A 19,919-nucleotide genomic window follows, 5' to 3' on the forward strand; every position below is an offset into this window, starting at 1 on the left:
AGGCTCACAGTTGGCACCTTTGGCATCGACACCAGAACTCCCCCTCTAGCATGCAGCTGTCCCAACCCCCTACTCTGGGACCCTGAGCACAGGAGCCACAAGACCTTCCCTTGAAGGGAACCCTTTCTCCGGAGTCTTCCTCAGAAGATCCCACTGGGGAGCCACCCCAGAAGAAACTGTGCAAGAGGAAGCATCTCGATTCCCCTGAGGAATCCATCACCAAAGACACCGATTGCGATGAGGGAGAAGGGTCCCCACAGTCTCCCCTGGAAGACGTCTCATTTGGAGACTTTCTTGAGATCCTCAGAGGGGAGACTGGAAGTCCTCCAACCCTTCTTCAGAGGAGTCAGTGTTCTTGCAGGCCTTCCATGCTTGGCATCTACTTCCTGGGTGACCCCACCTGTGGATGAGCTTGTTAATCTTATTGTGCAGCATGCCTGGAAGGCCCTGGACAACATAGAACCTGTCCCCCGGAGGCCAGGTAAAATTTTATCCACCCGTAAAGACCAACCCAATTGGTCCAAGCAGCTTGTAGTTGATTCCATGGTCATGGCGGCAGCCACCAAGAGGGAACTGGCAGAAGATAGTTCCACTGTTCATCCCCTGAACAGGGAGACTCAAGCTATGGACAGACTGGGGAAGCAGGCCTACGCTTCAGTGACCTTTGCCATTCAGTCACTGAATTATCTGGCATATTTTACTTGCCTCCAAAGAGACATAATCTCAGAAATTTCTGCCTCTTTGGTGGGGGCACTGCCTGAGGAGGTGCGTGATACTGTTGCCTCTCATCTAGCTACCCTGGTACCCATCTCAAACTCCTCGATGCGCTTGATCTCTCACACCACCGAGGGTGTAGCTTGAGCAGCCGCATCAAGCATCGTCATGAGACGGCATGCTTGGATGCATTTTTGTGATTTCGCAGACCCCTTTAAATCTTCTTTTGTCAATGCACTTGTTGATGAATCTTCCTTTTTTGGTCCCAAAGTAAGAGGCGCACTATCATGTAGTGAGAAAGACAGAAACACCTTGTTTGTTGTGGGCATACGTTTTTCCACTCTCCCCAGAGATCCTGCTCCCGGAACCAGTGAGGAGGAAAATTGTGGTTCAGGAAGTCCCAAGGATCTTCTCGTGACACTTTTGGGGCAGAGGGGGTCCATGCAACCAGGGCTCTAGAGATTCCTTCTCTGAGTGGCCCTTTAAGTGCTCCTGAACAGCGGCCCAATTGCTTTCCTCTGGAAGCAGTCGGGGGTTGATTTTTCCTGCACCTACAGGCCTGGCAACTCATAACAAAGGATGTGTGGGTGCAGAGAATAATATCCAGAGCCTATCATATCCCATTCGATCTTACTCCCAGACCCATAAAACAAATCCTGATGTCCCAACCAGTCAGAGGGAGGCTGCAGCCATAGAAATCGAAAAGCTGCTAAGAAAAAGAGTCATCCAGCCAGTCCCACCAGACCAGAGAGGATCCAGGTTTTACTCGAGGTTCTTTTTAATGCCAAAAAGACAGGGGACTGGAGACCAATCCTGGATAACAGCTTACTAAACAAATTCATAAAACCTCAAAAATTCCAGATGGTCACGGTACAGTCCATCCTCCCCTTTCTGGGGAAGGGCAACTGGATGTGCTCTAATGACCTCCAGGACACATATTACCATATAAAGATGGACAAATGCCCCCAGACATTTCTCCGCTTCCGTCTGGGAGCCAATCACTATCAGTTCAGAGTACTGCCCTTTGGTCTCTCGACAGCCCCCAGAGTGTTCACCAAATGTATGGCAGTTGTAGTAGCTCATCTCCTACTACAAGGATTCCAGGTGTTTCCATATTTAGACAATTGGCTCCTTACCGCCATGACCAGGAGTCTTCTCATTCTCAGTCTTTCTTACACTCAAGGCCTTGCTCTTTGCTTAAGTGTCATGATCAACACAGAAAAATCTCAAATGTCTCCAACTATAGCACTGGAATTCATTGGAGCAATCTTCGACACAATGTTCTGTCAAGCTTCCCTTCATCCTCACAGGCTCTCAAAAATAAGAAGCCAGATTCAAGTCCTCCTTCCACACACATTTGTGCCAGCAAGTCTTGTACTACAGCTATTGGGATCTATGGCAGCAACCATTACTTTAGTTCCAGTGGTGAGGTTGCACATGAGGCTAGTACAGTGGCTCCTTTCATCACAATGGTCGATCTTAACCCACCCACCTGACCACATGATATGCCTTACAAACCTTTGCAAGAAAGAAATGCTTTGGTGGATGAATCCAGAATCAAATCTTTAGTGTCGACCATTCTGCCTTCCCCAGCCCAGGGCCACGGTGACCATGGACGCTTCCTTGTTAGGGTGGGGGGGGGAGCATTTCCAGGCAAAGACAGTCCAAGGCACCTGGTCCTCCATGGAGGCCAATTTGTACATAAATGTCCTGGAATTGAGGGCAGTTCTCTTAGCGTTGCAAGCGTTCCACACATCCCTTCCTTCCGGGACCACTGCAATTCAATCGGACAACATTTAAGTTCACTGGTACATCAACAAACAAGGCAGAACCAGGTCTTATCCCCTGTGTCGGGAGGCCATGAGAATTTGGCACTGGGTGATGGCTTCCAACTGCTTTCTCATAGCAACGCACATTCCTGGGAGTTCCAATCTTATTGCGGACAATCTGAGCAGGAACATTTTGATGCCTCACGAGTGGTCCCTCAGTCCTATAATAGTGGATCAGATCTTCTGCCAGTGGGGCAGGCCTTGCTGCTACTTATATGCCTCTCCCCCCTAAACAACAAATGCAGAAGCCATTTTGTCCTGATCCCCCCTCAGGGGGAGTCACCGAGGGATACTCTGACTCACGATTGGCTCCCGGGTCTGCTGTATGCCTTCCCTCATTTCCTCTCATCCCCAAATTCCTCCAGAAAGCTCAACAGTTGAGAAGCAGAGTGATCCTCATTACCCCTTATTGGCCCTGTCAAGTCTGGATCCCTTTCCTATGGCCTCATCTGATTCACAGCCCGTGGATCCTGGTTCAATCTCAAGGTCTTCTGTCTCATTCTCAAGGACTGATTCACCCCAATCTCCACAGCTTCAAGCTCACAGCTTGGTTTCTCCACTTCCGATGATTGCCAGGCTACCTGATATTTCATCTACTGTTCAGGAGATTCTTCTGGCTTCACACAAACCTTCCACCAGGAAAATTTATTCTAGTAAGTGGACTAGGTTCTCTAGATCGGCCAAAGAACATAACATAGACCCCTTTTCCATGCCTATTCAGGAGATCCTACATTACCTGACTACCCTATTACACACAGGAGCTTCAGCATCGACAATTACTATGCATTTAGCAGCCATTTCAAATTTTCAGAATGGAATTGACAGTTCTGTTATGTCACACCGACTGTGCAAAACCTTCATGAAAGGAGTATTACATGTTAAACCTCCTGTCAAGCCTCCTTGGGACTTGACATAGGTGCTTCATTCATTAACAAGTCCTCCTTTCGAGCCTTCTAGCTCATGTGATATGAAATTTTTGTCTTGGAAAACTCTACTTCTAGTAGCCCTTACCTCAGCGAGAAGAGTATCTGAGTTGCAGGCCTTGAGTGTCAAGAGACCTTACTTGATTTTTCATGGAGAAAGAGTGCCCCTGTGTATTGACCCCTCCTTTTTTGCCCAAGGTCATTTCTGGGTTTTCCATTAATCAGTCTATTGACCTACCAGTTTTCTTCCCTCATCATTCAAATAGAGGAGAATACCTTTTGCATAACCTTGATGTTCATAGGCAACTTTGTTTCTACTTGGACAAAACTAAATCTTTCAGAAAAACGGATAAATTGTTTGTGGCCTTTGCAGGACCCAGATTGGGTAGGCCTGTCTCCAAAATGACTATCTTCCTGGCTCAGAAATGCCATTACTTTCATCTACCATCCGAACAAAGTGTCCTTACCTGCCAAAATAAAGGCTTACTCTACTAGATCGATGGCTACTTTAGTGGTTTTTCAATCCAGAGCCTCTGTGGATGATATCTGCGCAGCAGCCACTTGGGCAAGACATCATACCTTTATCACTTATTACAAATTGGATTTGGCCTCCAGGGGACGAGGATCTTTTGGTTCTGTAGTGCTCAGGAAGGCTTCCTTAGGGCCACCCAGGACTCAAGTAGCTGTGGACTCTGTCCTAACAGTAAGGAATGAATAAAGATTTACAACATCAGATAAAGAAGATATGTCTTACCATAACATTCCGTCTGTGTTGTAGATCTTTATTCATTCATTACTTCCCACCCTCCTTCCCCCTGCCTGAACTCCTGGTGGACTGTAGGATTTTCCTTATTAGTTAAGGTATTTGCTCAGACAGAGCCTCCTACTCTCTCTTGTATTACTTCTTTACTATAATGGCGGGCAAACTCGATCTAAAGAGGCAATGAGAGGGGCATTGTGGGTAGGTCTTACCGAGAGTTATTTGCTGGCGCGAGCTTGGTAGCAGCCGTGTCAGTTCCGAAGACAAAACTGAAGTCCTAATGGTAATGAATGAATAAAGATCTACAATACAGATGGAACATTATGGTAAGACATAACTTCTTTTACCAACATAGTGGAAGGGACCTCGAGCAGCAGATTCAAGTATTTCCATGAGGAGGCATGCCTGGATGCACTTGTGCAATTTTGCAGAGCCATTTAAGTCCAATTTCATCAGTGCCCTTGTGACGACCCACCTCTGGACCAGTAATCAAGGAGCCTCAATCTTCACCACCTCACCTGTGGGAGGATTGAGGCTCCTTGATTGCTGGTCCAGTGGTGGGTCATCACATTTATTGGGCAGTGGTGGGATATCCACATTGCATATTAATTGGATGTCAGTGGTGGGAACATCAGCAGCAGCAGCCCCCTTTTCCCTCATTTTTCTACATGGGGTCAGGGTATCATGTTAACTGTTGCCAACTCTCTCAATTTAGTGCCACACTCCTGCCTTCTTTAACACCCATGCCCGATTGTCACAGATCTTCTTTCACACAATCCATCCACCTCTTTGCTGGATGGCCTCACTTTCTCTTACCTTCTTCCTGTCTGTCCTAAATCTTCCTCACCAGATTGTCTTCTGCTTTTCCACACGTGCCCAAACCACCATAATCTGTTCTCTTTGATCTTTTCTGGATCATCACATCACATATCGGGATTCAGTAGTGTGGATATTGAACTCCTGTAGCCTGTAAACAGGGGTCTATATTAGAATATCAAAGTTTTAAAACATTGAATGTTTTAATATTGACCCCAAGACAGCGAACACTGAAAACAGTGAAGCTGCAGAACACCAAATTTTTTCCTAGGGAAAGAATTCGGATGGCCATTTCTGTGGCTTCACTATTTTCATCACTGTGGTGGAAAGTTACGGGTTGGGTTCAGGTAAGTGTGCGATTGTGCGGATGTTAGGGTTAGGGCACAGGTTAGGTGAGTTAGGGTTAGGGCGTGGGTGAGGTGAGTGTGCGATAGTGACGGACCTTAGGGTTATGGTTTGGATTAAGGTAAGTGGATAAATAGTAGTGTATAGTGTAGGGTTAGATGTAGGATTTTTAAGTGTGTGTGTGTGGATTGCTGTTGTTTAGGTGTGCTTCTGTTGTGTGTGTTTCTCGGAACAGTGATTTTTTTCCCAGGGAAAAAATTTGCTGTTCTGAGCTTCCGATGATGTCATATTTCGAGATTCCAAGGTCGAGCTTATGGTGTTCAATGTTTTGGAATTTCGATAATGTGATATAGACCCATAAACAGTGGTCACTAACGAAGGTGTTTTGTTTATACTCTCAAGCAGCCCCACAGTGAACATTCAGAATTTCATACCACAATAGTTTTATTTATTTTTTGTTAGCTAGGTTAGTTAGGGAGAGCAGGCAAGGATGTCAGCAGAGGATTATGTCATGATGACAAGGAGCCAGTTGGCTGAGATACGCCAAGCCAAAGGAGTGGTGCTTGCCAACCAGACTAAAGCAGAAATGGTTGCAGCCTTAGTCACAGCTGTATCGCAGACCAGCAACCAGGAAGACAACCAGACTGGCCTTTGCAGTGTACAACTCTCAGAAAATTAACAATTCCAACTTTGCCCCAGAGGACTTAAAAATCCATCTGGAGTTAAAAAGGCTTGAACTGGAGACCAAACATTTGGAAATAAAATCAGCAGTGTGTGCAGCATTTGGAGGTTGAATCAGAATCAGCAGAGAAGACTGCAGCATTCAGAAGCCGAAGAAAATGAGAGGCAGAGGCAATGTGAAAAGGAAATGCTGACTCTTTGCCAGGGTCATGGAGGTAATGGGGAAGGGAGTAACTGAACCCCAGAAGCAATAAAGGTCAGTAAATTTCTTCCACAATTTGCAGAGTGTGATAATTTTGATAGTTTTATTCATATGTTTGAAAGCATATCTAAACAGTATAATGTTGACCAAGGGCTATGGATACGGTTCCTGACCCCCTTACTCCATGGTACCGCTGTAACTGCTGTTTCTAAATTGTCTGATACTGATTCTTTAAATTATAATACAGTTAAAAATTGTTTATTAGAGTGTGTTTTAAGTTAACACCTGAAGCTTATCGAAAAGTTTTGTGAGCATATACACAAGGCATATGTGTGTGTGATTATATTGCTGAGTTAAGCACTTATTTTTATAGGTGGGTGAGTGGGTGACAGGTCACCACTTTTGAAGGGACAGCAGACCTTTTTGTGAGGGAACAAGCCCTTAGCACTTTGCCTGAGGACATGAGAATCTGGTTGGCAGATAGAGGATGCAACACCGCAGATGAGCTGGGGAGAAAAGGAGACTTATACCTAGTAAGCAAGAGTCACTGCACAAGAAAGGGATACCCAGTGCTGCACATGGGTCTAAGGGAACCCATTGTGGGCAGTCTAAACTGCCCCAACAGAGCCCACCAGTAGCAGGGGAAGCCACTAGTTCAGGTACACAGCCAGGATAAAGGGTTAAATGTTTTAAATGTAACCAGTGGGGCTATGTATCATGTTGATGTCCACAGATGCAAGGTGGGGAACAAAAGGTAGGGGAGCCAGCAAGTGAGAATGACAGAATGCCAGCAGTAAGTTGGAGACAACAAGGGTACCATACTACCACAAGAAGTTATATCCTATCTTAGATGGGAAACTGGCCACTGCTAAGAGAGACACAGCCTCTGACCTAACTATTGTAAAGCCTGCAATGGTTAAAGAGGAGCACTACTTGCTTGGGCAGTCTTCTCCAGTCTGAGCTTTAGGAGGGATCCCATTCCAAATACCTTTGGCTATGGTTCACCTTGACTTGGTGGGTGGAAAAGGAGACAAGCAAGTAGGTGTATTTGAGGATATCCCTGCAGATGTCCTGATAGGGAATGATTTTGATAATGTAGTACATTGTGTGCATGCAGTTACACACACACAGGCTTGGAAACAAGCATGTGGGTCTGGTGGCCTGGGGGGAGCCCAGACAGACTGCACACTTGAGGCCAGACTGGTGAGGTGGCTTCTTCAGGGAGGGAGCTACCCTGTAGCAGTAAGACTGAAGGTGAGCCTTAGCTGCCGGTGGGTACTGATGTTCCCTTGGACAGAGTGACTGCAAGGGCAGAAGTGAGTAGTAGTACCCAGGCTGACAGTGAGGCACCGCTGTTAGAAGATACCAGACTTCCTGTGGAAGGGGAGCTGGGAAAGGGTTACAAAGAGAAAGGTGAGACAGACTCAACTCTCAGACCCTACATTATAAGGCTTGAGGCAAGTAGCTAGGGAGGCACCTGATTCTCAAGGAAAGGGGGAATCTGTTTACTGGGACAATTGGATACTGTATAGAGAGTGGACCCCTGAAGGAGGGCTAGAGGGTGAGAGAATACAGCAGTTGGTAGTGCTCAGAGCCTACTGTCTGGCACCTCTAGCCATAGCCCATGACATTCCCTTTGCAGGTCATATAGGCATAAAGCATACAAAGAGACCTATATTATACAGAACTTTTATTGGCCTGGGATTTCCAGGGATGTAACAGGGTACTGCAGGACCTGTGAGCAGTGCCAAAAGGTAAGCACAGCAAGAAACAAAGTCAAAGCTCCATTGGTGCCTTTCCTGAGCTCCTGAGGAGCTATTTCACAGGTTAACTATGGATATTGTTGGGCCTCTGAGTACCCCAAGTTCCACAGGGAAGAAGTATATCCAAGTGGTAGTAGATTATGCTACCAGATACTCTGAGGCAGCAAATGCTTTGTGAGAGATTTTCAGCAGGGTAGGTTTCCCAAAAGAAATACTGACTGATAGAGGTGCCAATTTAATGTCAGACCTGCTGGCTTGTCTGTGAGAGCACTGTGGATTGAAGCACTTAAAGACCACCCCCTACCAGCCCCAGACTACTGGTCAGGTGGAGAGATTAAACTCTGCACTAAAGATCATACTATGGGCATTTGCAGACCAGTTTAAGAGGGAGTGGGACAAATATTTGCCACATCAGTTGTTTGCTTGCAGAGAGGTGCCCCAGGAATCTACAGGTTTTTCACCCTTTGAGTTGCTTTATGAGCATAGGGTGAGGGGGCCTCTAGATTTGATTTCCGATGAGTGGGAGGGTAAGTGTGAATCCCACAATGAATCTGTTGTGGCATATGTCCTAAACCTCAGGAAAAAGCTCAGGAAACTTATGGGCTTGGCCCAGGAGAACCTTGCAGTAGCCCAACAGTAGAAAAAGGTCTGGTATGACAGAAATGCTCAAGCTAGAGAGTATGCGGTGGGCAGCAGATTATAGTTATGATTCCTGTCAGACACAATAAGATACAGGCCGCTTGGGAGGGACCCTTCAAATTGATAAGGAAGGTCAGTGATGTTAACTATATGGTAGAACTGCTAGGCAGGAGGCAGAGGCACAAACTGAACCATGTTAACATGATGAAACCTTACCATGATAGAAAGGCCCTTTTGCTATGTATTTGCAGTACAAGGCAGGAGGAGTCTGAGGGGGATGTATTGCTACAGCAAGCCAGCCATCACAATCCCAAGTTACTATGGTGGAGCCTAGGGTTGCAGGTGTATGATATGACAGCGTAGCACTGTACTGGGTTCAACAATGCCAAGGCAGCTGGGATCTCAAAACAGGGTATGGGGTAATGTATTCCTAGATAGGCTCATTCCTCTCAAGCAGTGTTTCTCAAGGGGCAATTGAAAAACTAGCTTGAGTCTTCAAGGGGGGGGGGGGTGTAACAAAACAAGATACTGCCAACACAGCTAGCTGGAATTTTGTAAATAATTATGTCATTGGTGAATATCGAAATAATTAATACAAGATGCTTGTGTTACAAATGTATTAGAACTGTATGTCATGTGTATATCAAGCTACTTGTACAGACGTGTGTTGAAAAGGTATTTGTAGAGTGCTGTGTTTGAAATGTAACCAGTCCGTCCTACTGGAAGAGAACAGAAATGTATATGCACTATTGTAACTGTTTAAATGTATATGCTTAATAGAGAAAAGTGGAAGGTTAAACTCAGTCCAGCAAATTTTACAAAAATATTTGAAATTACATTACTTTATAGGCTAGGCCATAAAAGATGGTATCTTTCAGTTCTCGATGCAGCAAGAGACACAAAGTCTGTACTAGAGAGTGCTCTGTATTGTCTTTATGGGTGAACTAATTACTAGTCTTGAAATGTAGCAGAATGCAATTGTTTTATGACTTCCAGCATCTGCCAAAGATCTGAGCAAAAGCCCTTGTCTGTATATTTTTACAGGTAGATGCTAAATGCTACCAGCTTCTAGCAATGGGGGTTTTACCTGGAAACTAGAAGTCAGATGACCAGAAATTATGTAATTCTGCAAGCTAGCCCAGCAGTAATATTATAGATAGTATTTTGAGAAGTCTGTTAGTGAGACAGAGCATTCTGCATTCTGTTTTGGACCTGACAAGAAGTAGTTACTAGGGAACAGTATACTTTTCTGAGATATAGTCAAGAATATGTTGAAGCTTGGTTTAGATATTTTTCTTTATTTGCAATGTTGTTTTAAGTATTTCCTGTGGTTTTGAACTCTGATGTCACTGTGAATATATATTTAGTATTGTCTTGTTATATTATTATTTATTATTAAATATATCTAAACCTTTCATTGTGGCTGATCTGTGTAGAGATATTTAAATTTTGAGAGTACTTGCATATTTATTTGGTGACACTGTGTGGGCCACTCCTAATAGCCTTGCTCTTGGTCAAACTACCATTTGTATTAATATTAATATTACTCAATATATTTGGTACCCTTGGAAGAGCCTTAAGGTAGCTGCCAGGAGGGACTGGTGGCAGTGAAAACTACGTTATAGTCTGGGCAGTAGGGGGCATAGCTAGTAAACCAGTGCCAGCCTTTCCCAGGTGTGTGTGTGTGTGTGTGTGTGTGTGTGTGTGTGTGTGTGTGTGTGTGTGTGTGTGTGTGTGTGTGTGTGTGTGTGTGTGTGTGTGTGTGTGTGTGTGTGTGTGTGTGTGTGTGTGTGTGTGTGTGTGTGTGTGTGTGTGTGTGTGTGTGTGTGTGTGTGTGCATGCGTGTGTGCGTGCGTGTGTGTGTGTGCGTGTGTGCGTAAATCAAAAATCAAAGAGTGTGTGAGTTAACTACACTGGTCAGACAGAAAGGGTGCTGGAGGTCTTGGCTTGGTCACTCAGCTGAGATCTTAACTCTGTAACAGTGCCAGTGGGGAGTCTTACTGGGGATCTGGAGGAAGAGGGAGAAACCAGCCCTGGACTGACTGTGGTCTCTGTGTGCCCTTAAGGGAAATTGCACTTGATGCAGAGAGCTGCATCTGAAAATACTGTGTGTGTGTACCTGTTATCTTCCCAGTGAACATCCCCCACTGTTGCCAGTGGTGAGGATTAAGGCTCCTTGATTACTGGTCCAGTGGTGGGTCATCACACCCCCTTTGATGGAATTACTCTTTTTGGCCCTAAGGTGAAGGAAATGCTATCCAGGTGTGAGAAGGATGGAAAGACCTTGTCTGCCGTAGGCATACATTTTTCAGCTCACCAAAGATCCTACTCCAAGAATCAGTGGAATGGCCAGAAAACGTGGTTCAAAAAGTCCCAAGGTCATTTCCATAACACACATGGAAGAAGTACCTCCAGGGGCAGAGGGGGGAACTTCAATGGACGTTGTCACCCTCGTAGCAGACGAGGCCCACAAAACCAGGGTTCACAAGAATCTTTTTTTGATAAACCCTACCAGCGCTCTTGAATGGAAGCCTAACTGTCTACCTCTGGAGACAGTTGGGGGACATTTATTCCCGCACCAAAGAGCCTGGCTAGACTTAAAAAAGATACTTTGGTGCAAAGGATTATATCCAGAGGTTATATAGTACCATTTTCCCTACCATCACCAATTTCCAGAAAAATCTCTGATGTTCCACCCAGTCAGAGGGATCAAGCAACAATTCAGATTCAAAAACTGCTAGAAAAAAAAGAGTCATCTAAGAGGTCCCACCAGACCAGATAGGATCTGGAACTTACTCAAGGTTCTTTTTTTAGTGCCAAAGAAAATAGAGGACTGGAGAACGGTTTTTGAACTCACAAATCAAGTTCCAGATGGTCACGATTCAGTTCATTCTCCCTTTTCTGGGCAAGGATGACTGGATGTGCTGAACAGATCTTCAGGACACCTACTATTAGATAAAATGAACAGGCAATCCAGAAAGCACCTATGCTTCCTGCTGGGAGCCAGTCACTACCAATTCCGAGTACTGCCTTTTGTACTCATCACAGCCCCCGGGGGTTCCTATTACGTTATCGAAGTTCTGAAACTTCGAACACCATAAGGTCGAACCCTTATGTTCAAAGTGTCAGAAGTTTGATAATCAAAAAAACAAAAAACAGTATTGCAAGCAGGGGGGCAAGTTCCCCTGCACCCTCCACACCCCCGTTCTTTAAATCTACCAACTCCGAGATCGCACTACAGTGTGGTAAAGTTTAATCTTCCCTTTCCACACTGTATTGCGATCTCGAGTTATATTAAAGAGAGGTAATGGGGCACAGCCCCCCACTTGGGGGTGCAGGCGGGCTTACCCCCCTGCTTGCAACAGTTAGGTAGGTTTTAGGTTTTCTATTTCTTTATTTTTTTACATTCAAATTTTTGAAACTTCGAACATCTGAGTTCGATGTTCTCAGGTTCAAAGTTTCATGGATTCGACAACGTAATAGGACCCCACCCCCCCCAGGGAGTTCACTAAATGCATGCCAGTAGTAGCAGCTTACCTCAGACAGTAGGGATTCTGGATGTTTCCTTACCTGGATGACTGGCTCATTACTGCTCCAACCAGGCATTAACTCATACATGCAAGAGATCAGGTTCTCCACACCTGCACTGTCCTAGGAATAACAAACTATAGCACATCACAACTTCAGCCAACTCAAACATTGGAATTTATTGGAACACTGTCCAACACAAAGACTGCCATTGCTTCCCTTCCACCACACTGAGTTCAAACAATAAGGTCACAGGTGAAGAAGGTTGTAGAGAACACATCGATCTTAGCCCACACATTTCTCAGAACTCTAAGCCTTATGCCAGCAGTGATAACCTTAGTTGCATTGGCCAGGTTTTACATGTGGATCCTTCAATGGATGTTGGCTACTCAATGGTCAGTCTTCCATCAGTCAGTGTCATACCAGATAAAATTACCAATACTTGCAAAAGAGATCTGTATTGGTGAATCCAATCTGATCAACTGCTCCATGGCCGTCCCTTGATCCCCCAGCAGCCCAATGCCACAGTGACCACGGATGCTTCCCAGATAGAGTGAGGGGGGCATTGTTTGGGGAAGACAGTCCAGGGTACTTGGTCTCCAGAACAGCCCAATTTGCATAAAAATGTTGTAGAGATTAGAGCAGTGCTCTTAGCGTTGTGAGCATTTCAAGATATTCTTCCTTCTGGGATGATTATGATTCAAACGGACAGCATGTCAGTCATCTGGTGCATCAACAAAAAAAGGGGAATGAAATCTTATCCATTGTGTCGAGAAGCTCTCAGGGTCTGGCGGTGGGCAATCTATTCCAACCCCTTTCTTTTAGCGATGCACATTCCTGGAAGATCCAGTGTGATTATGGACAAACTGAACAGGTGCATTCTTCTTCCAGATGAGTGCTCCCACAGTGAGAAAGTGGCAGACAAGATTTTTCATCATTGGAGCCAACCATGCTACAATCTCTTTGCTTCTCCCCAAAACAACAAGTACAGTGGCTACTTTGCCCTGATTCCTACAAAGGGGCAGTCACTGAGGGATGCTGTACTTCACAACTGGCCCTCCGGTCTCCTTTATGCCATTCCACCAACCCCATTGATCCTCATATTTCTGCAAAAAGCTCCCAGGACAAAGAGTACAGTAATCCTCATTGCCCCTTATTGGCCCCCACAAATTTGGTTCCCCTTCATCTGACCTCACCCGGTTCAACCTCCGTGGAACCTAAATCTGACTCCGGACCTCCTGTCTTACCCAATGGGCATGTCACAGTACTGAACCTCAAGCCTAATACTTGGCTTCTCAGTTCCCCTAATAGCCAGACAGTGTATGCTCTCATCTCCTGTCCAACATATAATTTTATCTTCCCATAAACCCTTGACAAGAAAAACATATTCCAGTAAATGGAAAAGATTTGCCCTTTGGGCTCAACAACCCAAATCTTGACCCTTTTTCACCTCCTATCAATCAAATTTTAGATGTCCTTGTAGACCTATTTCAAAATGGTGCTAGTTCTTTAACTGTTGCTAACAGCAATTTCAAATTACCATACAGGTTTTGATAGCGCATCCATAGCTTCTCATAATTTGAGCAAGGCCTTCTTAAAAGGAACATTTCTTCTAAAGCCTCCTTTTCAAGACCCTATGCCTCCATGGGAGTTAAATTTGATGCTTCAGTCTCTCACACAACCTCCCTTTGAACCAGCAGCAATATGTGACCTTAAATATCTTACATGGAAAATAGTTTTCTTGGTTGCCATTACTTCTGCAAGAAGAATTTCTGCGATCCAAGCATTATCTTCTAAACCTCCATACTTATTTTTCCACAAAGATAGAGTGACCTTATGCACCAACCCAACCTTTCTTCCAAATGTGGTGTCAGATTCCACTGGGCTATCATTCTAACAGTGTTTTTCCCCAGAGTTTACCAACAAAGGAGCATATATCTTACATTTACCGGATGTTCATAGACAACTGTGATTTGCATAGAACGAAAAAAATCATAGAACAGAAAAAATCAGGAAGGTTGCCTCATGTTACCCCTCTTTGAGGGACATTTTCCTCTCTCTGCCCTTAGGTAAGCAATTTATTTAAATCACCATAATACTAAACCTACAGGAATTTCTTAAAATACTTTAAACTAGTATTTTTATTTGCTGTGTTTCTTGCAGAATATGTAGGTGTGATTCATCCCATTTCTATCAGTTGCACACTCATCACATTTTTTGTCATACCAGTGTGTGATGTTCTCATACCACTCACTATATTTGCCAGACAAAAATGAGAGACTACAGCTACACCAAGCATGTAACAAATTCATAGTGATGCAGATCTCACTACATCAACATGCATGTGTCTTGGGCATATACTGCACTGTTAAATGTCTCATGCGTATATGTTGCCATGTGTGTACCATGCCATTAAAGTATTGGAAATACAGTCACCACTTGCAGTGTACATACTCTGAATTTTACACTTTCTGCAGGGCATATTGATGTGTTATATCTCTAATATGTGACTGCTTCTGTAGATAAAAACCATGCTAAATGCTGTTGCTTTATGCCTTCCATGCACTCTGACAGTTAAATACACAAGGTTTGCATGACAGCCAGTGGTCATCTGAAGTGTGTTTATGTACTTGTACTTCCACTCTCATCATGGGTATCCTTGTACTCATTCAGTGAGGCAAGGATGATAAAGGAGATTGCAATATTATGCCTTGCATGATGAGTCAATGTGGTACAAATGCATGTATGCATCTGTAAGAGTGTATGTAGGTGTGCATGCATGCATGACCATGTGTGTATCTGTAATGTCTCTTTTCATGTGAGCTGCTACACAGTCATGCCCTGTTTCTGTGCATGTGCTTTTCTTATTTGTCATCGCATATATGGCAAAAGGAGCAGAAAAAGAAATGTCAGAAGATGGTATTCAATGTGTTGTAGGAGATAGAAGCCGCAGCAGGGAGGGTTGTCCATCTACTGTGAAGTAAGCTGACCATGCCGCAGTAGTAGACATAATGAATAAAGCATCTTGGCAATTCATCTTAGGACCTGCAGAATATTGATACAATCATACAATGGACAGTGGTTAATGTACATGCTCTTCTTGGAGCTCTTGGTGGTATAAATGGTTTCTAGCTGGTGGAGCTGATAGTACCCTCTATTTATTAATGACATAGAATGTCTTAGCCCAAAACACTTCAGATGCAAGTGCTGCTGTATGATTTGCAAAGCCTCTGTTATATAAACGGAACATGTACCAGCATACTCTATGCATTTGTTGATCCACATTTCTTGGCAACTCTAGAAACTTGGCAAGATACGTCCACTGTGCTATCCTCAGCATGTGCCCTACAGCAGTGCCACTGAAAAAATCCACTCAGATTTGTTAAAACAGTATGAACATGCTAGGAGGTCAAACTGTCTTGTCCACACCAGCTTTAATTGCCAGTGTACTAGTTGTTTCAGTCCCTCTTCCTTTAGATTTTATCTCAGGAAAGTACTAACAGATGCTTTCTGGAATTGTATCTATCAGTATGGATAATGTTGATGGTCAAGATCCTTCATCTTCTAACAAAGAAGAGTGAAAGAATGCATCAAAATAACATGTATATAATGTGCAAGTATGCATTTTTGGCATTCTTTTAATTTTGCTTAAATGCATTTTTCAGTTTGTATATCTACCTGGATTTTTTCACTTGATGTACCACTGGTTATGACTGGCTGCTTGTGTGTTACACGTAGCATTAGCACTTCACATGCAGTGTTATAAAATGGCATGTGTATTGTTGTTTCAGTGCCTGCAGGCTATTCATATCCCACACAGGAGTTCAGTTATATGCACACTTGACTAATGATATATGTCACTGAGTGTGAAACACAAGTACTCATACCCAAGTCTGTCAGTTCCTTTGTGTGAGTAGCAGAGAATATATTCCTTGTGAAAGTACTTGAGTATTCCGAGTTCTGTATCTGAACTACACCAAGTACTACCACACTAGTTTCAGGTAATGAATGAATGAGATGGTATGCCATGGGAACTGCCATTCATCTTTGATTCACCATGATAATTCCAAGCAATTCTCGGACCAAGGTGGTGAAAGCAGCCCTAGTTAGAAAGCTGACGGTTAAGGTCTGTGGATTTTTTTTTTCAAAAAGGAAGAGGATGTCTATAAATAATTATTTCCACCTTGGTTATGTCTGGGTACAGTGAGATAAGAGGAGCTTGAAAGATCATTAGGGGGTGACTTCAGCTGCCAAATATGAATGTTGTGCTGTGTGAATAAGCAGTAGATAGTGATAAGAATAAGGTTTTGAGGGGGGCAATTAATACTATATGGGGAGGGCTGTAACTAAAAGCCAGAAGCTGTATTTTGGCTGTCCAGGGGCAGCACTCTTACTTTATTAGTCCCTTGGACTACATAGGATAATTATGCATGACAAGAAAGTGGTACAGATATGTATGTGCTTCTACTGTATCAGCGTGTGCCATTATTCAGGAATCTAATATGACTGTACAGTCTACTATACGTTTCCTTAGACATGTATGAATACACATTTCTCATATTTTATGTGTAGCATCGTAAATATGGGCTGTTTTTACAGAACTAAAATTAGAAAATAGAAGAAACCAGGGTGGGTTAAAATAAAAGTTAGACAAAGATAGAAAAGAAAGGTTTATTAAAAATATTGAAGATGAAAGAAAACAGTGTAGGTATGATTATAGGTTCATAGATTAGTACTAGGCTAACTGCCCTTGTGAGTCATTTTAAGCCTAGCCAATTATCCCTTGTGAGACTCAAACCCTGCACCTTGTGTTTATAAGGCAAACACCTTAACCATTAGGCCACCCTCCCAACCCTAAGGTGGTTTAATGGTTAAGGTGAAGTAAGAATAAAAGTTAACATCCCTCCAAGCTACACACTCTAGGGACCTAAACCTTGTCACCACAATAAACAGGACACGCTGGAGGGATAGATTCCTGTTCCAGATACTTCCTATACTCTGGAACAAGCTACCCATCTATGTCAAGCAAAGTTCATCATTAGCACTCTTCAAGAAAAATCTTGGTGAGTGGATAGGAAATAGGAACTACACCCTGGGGATCACTTCTGTGTGTCTGCTGGACAGTGGCACAGGAAAATAACTTTCTTGGGTGGCGTAAGCTATGGTACCTTGCTGGCTAAGCTTACATAGGCCCTTGGGCCGATAGCCTAGTACCTACCTATGAACATAGGAATGCACAAAAGATTCCACTGCGGATTGCCCCACTGGCGATGTTTCAGTTTGACCTTAAGGAAATCAATTATTTCGATACTAGAATTTCTGTTGACCCCACACTCGTGTTTTACATCTAATATTTATCAAAAGCCCCCTTTTTAAATGTGCACCATCATTTTAGTAATTGCCACCCATTTTCACAAAAAATAATTTAGTTAAAGATTATTTCATCAGACTTGCCAGAATGACTTCGGAGAAGCAAGCCTTTTTAGAGGAAAAGAGGAAATTGGAATGTATGGTTATGGATAGGGTCTATCCTGAGAACCTGGTGAAATGCATTAGTGGTTATGTTGCAGATGGATGGAATGACAATACAAACTCTTATTAGGGCTAAGTTTTGAAGTTATTACTTGGAATGACTATCTTACTGCCCCACCTTTGGAGCCCCCTGGGAACTATATTGCCTCTGCTTATTTCAGTAGGGTTTTAATCATTCAATACAGCTCAGTGTACCAAGCAGTTAAAAATATAGTTAGAAAGAAATGGAATATTTTAAAGACATCTGATTTTGTTGTGGAAACTGTAGGATGGGAACCATTCTTTGTGTATGAGAGAGCCAAAGTGTTGTCCTCATTATGGGGGGTTCCCATCATGGTCAAACTGGAAACTTAACAAAGGGTACTAGGAAATGTGGATCCTGCAATCAGTGCAAATGTATTTATCAGTTTGACAGCTTGATGCTAAAAAAAAAAAAAAAACAACTTGGAGACATAGCTTTTCCCATATAAAGGTAATTGTAACACCAAGGGTCTGATTTATCTTGCCAAGTGTTCAGAATGCGCAGCTTTTTTTGTAGGCAAAACAGAGCACTCCCTCAGAAAGTGCATCTGTATACACAATTATGATGTATTTTTTAAACAAAAAACATCTTTATTAACATGTATGACATAGGCCATATTACATTTATATAAATGACAATAAACCATAGTGATACAATCTCAGTTGCAAACATTATGCATTCCAAACTGTGAGACACAGCTGTAGCTGCAAATATTATACATCACTTTTAACATATCCAGTCATTGTGAGTCAGTTATTACATAGCTCATTCAAATCCTCCCTTCTTTTAAACCTTGTTCATCCTCTGTATGTATTGATCCCACAGTTCCATTTTTTTTCCTATGTACATTGCTCCTACCCTTTTCTAAAGATCCCAGTAACTATCTTCACTACTTCTAGTAAAGTTGGTTTAGACTTTCATTTTCTAGTAATTGCTTTTTTTGGCAGCCATCATAATTAGACTCAACAAGGCCTTACTATGTCTAGTTTGTGTCATAGCTCAGAAAATCCTTTCCCCAGTCACTCCATCTTGCTCACCCAGCATATCTGACAGAGCAGTCTGCAGGCAATCTTTAAAGTCTACCAACTCATTACACTTCCACTAAATATGTTCCCATTTACCTCTTTCTACCCCAACACACCTGCAATATTTGCTGTCTACCTGAGGAAAAATTCTTTGAAGTCTGCTTGGGGTATAAAAATACCTATGTAAGCACTTCCAGGCAAAGATCCAAAGTGTTCTAGATTTTGTTGCATATTTGGGAGACATACATATATCCTCCACTGTTTATTCATGAATTGCTTATCTAATCTCTTTCCCAGTCCTTCCTAAACTCCTCTGATTGATTCTTATAGTTATCATGCAATATTTTATATGCTGTACTAATTATTCCTTTCATAATGGCAACTTCTGTTCTACAGTCTACTAAAAACGCTACTAATGCTGGTCTTTCATTTAGGACCCCCTATTTCTTTCTCTTTGCCTATACTCTGATATCAATCCTTGATAGGGAAGGCAATCTTTAGCCTGCTGTCCAAATACGTTCTTGGCATCTTCTCATTCTATTACCTTTCCCTCTTCCCAGTACCTTGGTTGCTTTGCCAGTTTTCTCCAATACATTCCAGCCCCCTCTCGCCTGTTGTCTGTATCCCTTATTGCAGTCATCTCTATCGGCAGAATCTTCTTTCTCCATTCCCCTGTTGGCCTAGTTCTTAGAAGACCTTCTGCTACTTTATGAATAGAATATTCTGTATGATTATTGTTGTTCTCCTTAAAGGTCTGCATCCAAAATCTCAAGTCTCTCCCTTGTCATTTGAGCCCCCCCCGCCATTTCATCATCATCTCTTTCCACTTTGAATCATAGTTTTCTGCTTGTGCTATGTATTGGAGCCTTAACTGTGTTGCTCTGAAATACCCCTTCAACTTGGGTAATTCCAATCCACACTATTCTGTTGGAAGAATAAGCTTATCCTACTTGACTCTTTCCATCTTCCTATCCTAGATAAAATCCTTCAGCTCTTTATTAATTGCTAACCACAATGTCTCCTCTGGTTGATACAAATATGCCTGACCTGTGTATAAGACTAAAGGCACTAATAACATTTTAACTGCTTGTATCTTACAATCAATATCCATGTAACATAGCTTCCATTTTCCTAGTTTTT

The sequence above is a fragment of the Protopterus annectens genome, chromosome 4.part0 (genome assembly GCF_019279795.1).
Source record: "Protopterus annectens isolate FY-2018-M chromosome 4.part0, PAN1.0, whole genome shotgun sequence".
In the NCBI taxonomy this organism is placed as follows: domain Eukaryota; kingdom Metazoa; phylum Chordata; order Ceratodontiformes; family Protopteridae; genus Protopterus; species Protopterus annectens.